This window comes from Dromiciops gliroides, chromosome 1 (genome assembly GCF_019393635.1).
Source record: "Dromiciops gliroides isolate mDroGli1 chromosome 1, mDroGli1.pri, whole genome shotgun sequence".
NCBI lineage: Eukaryota > Metazoa > Chordata > Mammalia > Microbiotheria > Microbiotheriidae > Dromiciops > Dromiciops gliroides.
Genome location: NC_057861.1, coordinates 256,195,831 through 256,202,724, shown reverse-complemented (window position 1 = coordinate 256,202,724; position 6,894 = coordinate 256,195,831). Strand labels below are relative to the sequence as shown.

The window sequence follows — 6,894 nt, the reverse complement described above, 5'->3', positions numbered from 1 at the left end:
ATAGTAGGGTCTAAAGAATAACATCAACAACAAATACAGGGGCACAAACTATAACAGATGTGATAATATATTGTGATATGGTGACAGCCAACAATGTCATCCCAAATTACATTTTTATTTTTTTCAGCTTTATTACTACTTTTACATTGCAAACATTTACTGATTACATCCACTGTGAGACAGCTAAGTAAAATTAATAATACGGTGATCCCCTCGGGTGGTGTCTATCAACACAGAAATTATTTTGTGGATTGACTCTCTCATTCTATACTGACCTTTCCTTGGCAATTTTGGGTACCAGAAACAGACCACCACAACCTCTCTGAATGCCAGGGGTTACCTTGTTAAAGGGAAATGCACTCTCACCACTCTAATTCCTGAGGCCCCATCCAATTTTTTCCATCTTCAAAACAAGCCACTCATAATAATGACACTTTAATATCTGAAACTTAGTCATTTAATTAAAAGTAAAGCAGAAGGAAAGGGCAAATCACTCAAGTATTTTCGCCAAGAAAAAATATGTACAATGTTGGTGTGCTATGGTTCAAACGGTAACAAAGAATCAGACGTGACTAAATGACTGAACAACAACAACAAAAGACAAACAAAATAGGATGGATATTAATGCATTAAAGCAAATTCATAACTAATAAAAATATATATAAATTGTGATCATACGCTCTCCCTGATGTACTCAATATCTATAGTGAAAAGTATACATAGAAAAAAGAGTTCAGCAAATTACCTAGCTATTAGCTATACAGCTCAGCCTAGCCAGTTAGGCACTCATCCAAAAGTTACACACACCAATCAGAACAGAGTTTACAACTGTGAGATTTAAAATTGGATATTAGATCATAAATCTCCCCTCTTTACCCTTTCCCTTAATTTATCTCCCAGACTAGTAAATGGAAGCTTCTGGTTTTCTAGTTAGAGCTTTTATTGTATGGTAGTCACAAGGTGATGTTGATTAGAAGGATAGGAAAGTAAAAACAAAATACAAATCGTCTTAAGTCTAAGCTTAGTCTATATTCCATATAAAACTCACCAAAAGCCGAAGGCCACCTTTGGGGAGAGAGAGACCGTGTCAAGCGCGTGCTGCTAACCGCGAGCCGGGTCCAGTCGAACTCTCATCAGCATCAGCCTGTGCAGCACAGTCAGACCAGCAGAGCAGGAAAAAATTCCACTTCCGTTCTCTCCTTGCCTTTTAAGCTCGCACCCCAGAAGTCGAGTGCGTAGCAGGCAGTCTGACGTGCGCAGCAGGCGGACTGGCGTGCGTAGCTCATGCCGTTGGTCTCCTCCCCAAAAGGGTGGTCCTTCAAAAACTGGCGTCTTTCAGTTATCCTAACCGACTATTAAAAAACTTTCATATTTTTTTACCACACAACAAAACATTTCAGGGGTGAGTCAGGTAATCATAAAAAAAGGAACTATGGGACAGTGGAGGCTGCTGTCCAGACAAGGCGCCCTCTGGCCTTGAGGACACAATGGCTGCCGTTCTTCTGAGGCCCTTTGCGGCCTGGGCTGTGTCCTTGTCACTGTCAATCCACAGCCTTGGAGCCGTAGGTGCCCCACACATAGCAGGAATTCATACAGGTTTGCAACACCAGCTGCATTATGGTCCCTTGGCTTACATACTTGGTGAGAGAACCACAAAGAGATTCACTGAGAAAAGAAAAGTGATAACTGTGGATGGCAACTTATATTCCAGAAAAGCAACCTTGCAAAGCATTTAGCAGAAAATCTTTGTCTGAAGGACTTTCCTGAAGTTGACATTCATTACCTGGAGAAAACTTCCAGGGATGGCATGGTCAGTCCTGAATCCAGAGCTAGGAGGCAACTGCAGCTTGGAGAAGTCCTATGATGACCGCAGGAGTAACGATGGCAATGCCTACCACCTGCATTCCTGGCTCTACACTAACCGCCTTCTGCAGTATTCCAATGCTCTGGAGTACCTACTTGAGCAGAGGACAAGGCATCCTTCTGGAGCATTCTATCTTCATTGATTTTGTCTTTATGGAGGCAATGTTCAAGCAAGGCTTCATCCGGAAACAGTGTGTAGATCACTACAATGAATCAAATGTCTCAACGCCCCCAAGTATCTGCCACCTCACCTGGTTATCTATATTGACGTGCCTGTTCAAGAGATCCTGAAGAGGATCCAGGAGAAAGGAAATGTCCATGAAAAGAAGATCACAGATGCCTACCTCCAGGACATTGAAAATGCCTACAAGAAGACCTTCCTTCCAGAAATGAGTAAAAATTGTGAGATTTTGCAATATGCATCAAAGGAAGCAAAGGATGTAGAAAAGGTTTTGGAAGACAGTGAGTACATCAAGTTTGGAAAGGGCCCTTGGCTGGAACAGAATGACCATTCTCTGCACCACTTGAGGATGCTGGTCCAGAATAAATATGAGGTGTTGAATTACACGACAATTCCCATCCACCTCCCTGAGATCACCATTGGCGCTTACCAGTGTGATCATCTCTATCGCCAGTTCAGAGAGCTGAAAGGTCACAAATACAGTCCAGGCAATAATGCAGACGTGGGGGACAAGTGGATCTGGCTGAAATGATGCCTTTCTCCCTTGGAAGAAGCAGCCGGAGTAATAACAGAGCCCAGACAGTCCAAGAACCAGTCATCAAGGAGATGAGCCTCCAATTATGGGAGAGAGAGAGGGAATGGGCTCCTCTGTGGCCCCCACGATGAGGACCACAGGAGGGGAGCAGCTTTCTTCTAAGACCCCGAGCAATGTTGGTCTAAGAAACTAAAAACAAAAAACCCAGAATGTAACCAAACTGGCCAGTGGAGCCAGAAGCACATTCCTTCCATTTCCTCAGTCTCTGGCTTCTGTAGGGTCTGTATTTTGATTCCTCATTCTTCCAAGAAATAAAACCTTTTTTGGGGGGGAGGAGCTATGAGGTAGCCAGGTGGTGCAGTGGATAAAGCACTGGTCCTGGAGTCAGAAGGACCTGAGTTCAAACCTCCATTCAGACACTAGCTGTGTGACCTTGTGCAAGTTGCTTAACCCCAATTGCCTTAAAAACATCTGGGGCCATTCCCAGTCATCTTGATGTATATCTTGCTATTGGACCCAGATGGCTCTGGAGGAGAGAGTGAGGTTGATGACCTTGCACAGTCCTCCCTCACTTCAATTCACTGCAAGTCATGATATCACCCCAATGTCATGGTTTTCTCTGAGAAGAAAGGACAAAGAACAGCAGCAATAAAGGAGCTACAAATTTCTTTCTACTTGGTTTACCAATCCAGAGGTGGTAAGCAGAAAGCAGCAAGACTTTATGAAATGCTTCACTTCTCTCCACCTCTAGGTGGTAATGAAGGGCAACAGCTTTATAAATGTCATCTTCTTCGCCAGTCAGGAATCAGTCAGAAGAAGCTTTCTATTAGTTGGTCCCCTCCAACTCCCACCCCTCCAAAAAAAAAAAAAAAAAAAAAAAGGAGTTTTTTTGGCCCTGTGTTGTGTCTTCAATTCTTCTCCTCAGGTTCCTATACATGACTCTTCAATTCAGTTGTTTTTCAGTCATATCCTATTCTCCATTTGGGGTTTTCTTGGAAAAGGTACTGGAGTTTTTTGCCTTTTCTTTCTTTAGTTCATTTTACATATAAGGAAACTGAATCAAAGAGGGTTAAGTGACTTGCACAGGGTCACTTAGCTAGTGTCTGAGGTCAGATTTGAAGTCAGGAAGATGAGTCTTCCTGACTCTAGATCCAGCACTCGTTCCACTGACCTACCTGGCTACTTTGTAGTTCAGTGGTTTAAATGGCAGTCTCATGATTCTTATTGATTAACCTTGTACTTAAAAAAAGTCAAACGCTTCAAATTCTCCCTAAAACTGATAGAACCTTTAAAACTTTAAGTCAGTCTATAAAAGTTTATGGTGTTTTTTTTAGTTTCCCCTTCTTTAATCATAAAAGATTATATACAAATGAACCAAGGTACCAATAATAGACACTTCTAAATGCCTCAATATAGTTGATCATTTCTTTTGTCTTCTGGAAATTGTTTTTCTTCACAGTAGAATTTCTCCATTTTTCATATATAAAGCACTTTCTCTTCCTGCTTATAATGTCACAAATTGTCATCCAAGTGAAACATTCTATATATTATAAAAAGTTGGAATCTGTATTTATATAATTGATAACTATTGAAATCTGAAAGTGCTGTTTCTTCATATGCATACATTAGCACTCTATATTAAAATAATGTTCTTTTCCTACTTCTTTTAGTTATAAAAATGTTAATCTCTAATGAAGGAAATTTTCCACAACTTGAAAATTAATATAAATTTTTCCATTACAAAAAACCTTTTTTTCCCTTTTCATCATTAAGCTTACACACACACACACACACACACACACACACACACACACACACACACGTCTTTATGTGTGTATATATCCTTAAAGGGACATTGTACCTTGTACCTAATTTTATTAGTTCAGATAGTATATATTAGTTGCAAAGCAAGGAATAGTAGCAGCTTGTTTAAATGCTATGGCAATTGATTTGAAAGAAATGGATTTATGCTGAAATTTTATGTCATTTGATAGTTGTGCAACCTTCATAAAGTCACTTAAAAAATTCTAAGACTCAATTTCTTTATTTGTAAAGTCATGATCCTTGTTCTTACAACTTCAGTGCTTTAGAACTTTGATGTGAAGGAATAACCTTGCAACTGCAAAAATATAAAATGTTAGCTATTGGTTATAATGTGAAAGTTTTTTTTTTAAAAAAGGAGTAAATCAAAATAAACTGATTGTGGTAAAGCGAGTTTTGAAGGACCACCCCTTTTGGGGAGAAGAAGGTGAGGAACAGCCATGTGCCTGCTGCTGCCCAGGAGAGCGTGGCCAAGCAGGAGATACTTCCGGGATGCCGACTTAAAACTGAGTAGTGGAACGGAAGTTCTCGCTCAGTCTGGCACACTCTGGCTTCTCAGTTTAGTGGTGACTGCGTGTTCTGGTGATTGGCTCTGGTTCTTGGCCTGGCAGGCAGTTTTGGGATTCAGTGAGTTTTATAAAAGAATATAGACTAAGCTTAGATCTAAGATTATTCATTTGTATTTCTACTTTTCTATTTCCCTAATCAGTATCACCTGTTTGTTGGCTAATTAATTCCCAAACAATAAAAGCTAATCCCTCTCTGATTAAAGCCCAGAGGCTTCTTTTTCTTACTGGTCTGGGAGATATTTAAGGGAAAAGTTCAAAGGGGAGTTTAATGCTCTTATATCCAATTTTAAATCTTACATGATCATTTGACTATTCTGGTGTTTTGGACTTAAAAAATAAGAATGTTTTATTCTTAGGTATTATTCCCCGAATTTTTTTTCACATGTAAATTTCAATGCTATTTGATTTTCTCACTTGTCTAACTTCAAAATCCTTTAATTTGAAATGCAAGGTTATATTTCTAAATGAAATATAATTTTTAAATTATTTTTGGAAGTTTTATTTTCAAGGATTCATTATTGATATTACTGAACTCTTTTCTGACTGGACCATTGCTACATATAAAGTTCCTTGACCTAAGAGGAATATTTGAAGAGAAATCTTCTTGATGCCAGGAAAATATTATCTTGAATATTGTATCGTGTAGAATTTTTATATGAAAGATTTGAGCTAATAAGACATTCCACAATATTCAACCTCCAGGGTAGTGATAGTTCATTTGGTTGATATCCCGTTCTTTAAAATTGAGTGTGGCAGAGCAAGCAGATCAGGAAAAAGAGGGCCCAATTTAAAAACAGCATCTGAATCAAATGGAAAGATCTTTATCTTTGATTGTCAGGATTAGATAATTCAAAAGAAAGATCTGAGAATATTCCTTCTAAGTAGACCAATTGAATGGCTTATTTACTAAGTGCTGCCTTTAATTTCTCCCTTTCCCTCTATTTTGTTTTTCATTAAATAAATTCTAACATGATAATAATAATAAAATAATAACGACTCCCTCAAAGTTCAACTCATTTGTCATGAGCAATGGGGAGGAGATATTACAAAATAGAAGAATGCCAAACAAAATGTTGTACAGTAGGAAATTTGTTTGAAGGCCTGTTAGCTATCTTAAAATGCCAGAAAACTGCACCCTGGTGATACTGGTTAGGAATCCCAATATTGTGCTTCCACTGTTGCTATATGTCTAAAAAATGGTAGCAGTTACATAGGGTTTTAGACTGGCTTGACTCAGAACTATTGTGATGATCATGTTGACATGGAGGAAAACAAAGCAAGTGCCACTCCTTTGTATTCTGTGTCATGGGGGGAAATTGGGGTATGGGGTTTGGGTTAGGTGTAGGGGTTCTTAGGAATTCCTCTTTAAAGAATTACATCCTCTTGCACACAAAAGCAGTTAGAATAAGATGGTAGTTTATTTCGGGGGAAGGGAAGGGAGGGGAAGGGAAACCATGAAAGAAATCCTTGAACTTCTCATGGGTTGAGAGGTATGGCACAAAGCACGTGGCTTTGAGATACTAATCTCCTCGAGCAGGAGACTGGCAGGTATTTTTATAGAGGACTGATGGGGGGGGGCGTGGAGGTGACCATCTGACTGTGGACAGTTCCTTTAGTGAGGGAGGAGGACCATCCCCCAGTGGTAGTGACTGGAGGAATTGGGTGAGGGGTGGCTAAGGATCTCTCAAGCCATCTCTTTCTTCAGGACACAAAGGCAGCAGCCACACCCAAACTTATCTCCCCAGGGGTAAGGGAGACCAGGATGAAGGGTGGAGGTCCCAAAGCTAGTTCAGTCCCATCTGGTTCTGCTTATCTCTCTAGGTAGATCTGTCCTCTGGTTTAGTTTCTCAAGGAGAAGATTCTTTGATGTGCCCCAGAGAACTTCTGGGGTACTCTGGGCCCCATGACATCTGGTACCACACACA

At 39.9% G+C, this 6,894-nt stretch overlaps 1 pseudogene; it reads left to right on the top strand.

Moving 5' to 3' along the window:
• Positions 1-1,487: 1,487 nt before the first annotated feature.
• Positions 1,488-2,644, top strand: LOC122736555 (annotated as a pseudogene).
• The last annotated feature ends 4,250 nt before the right edge of the window (positions 2,645-6,894 follow it).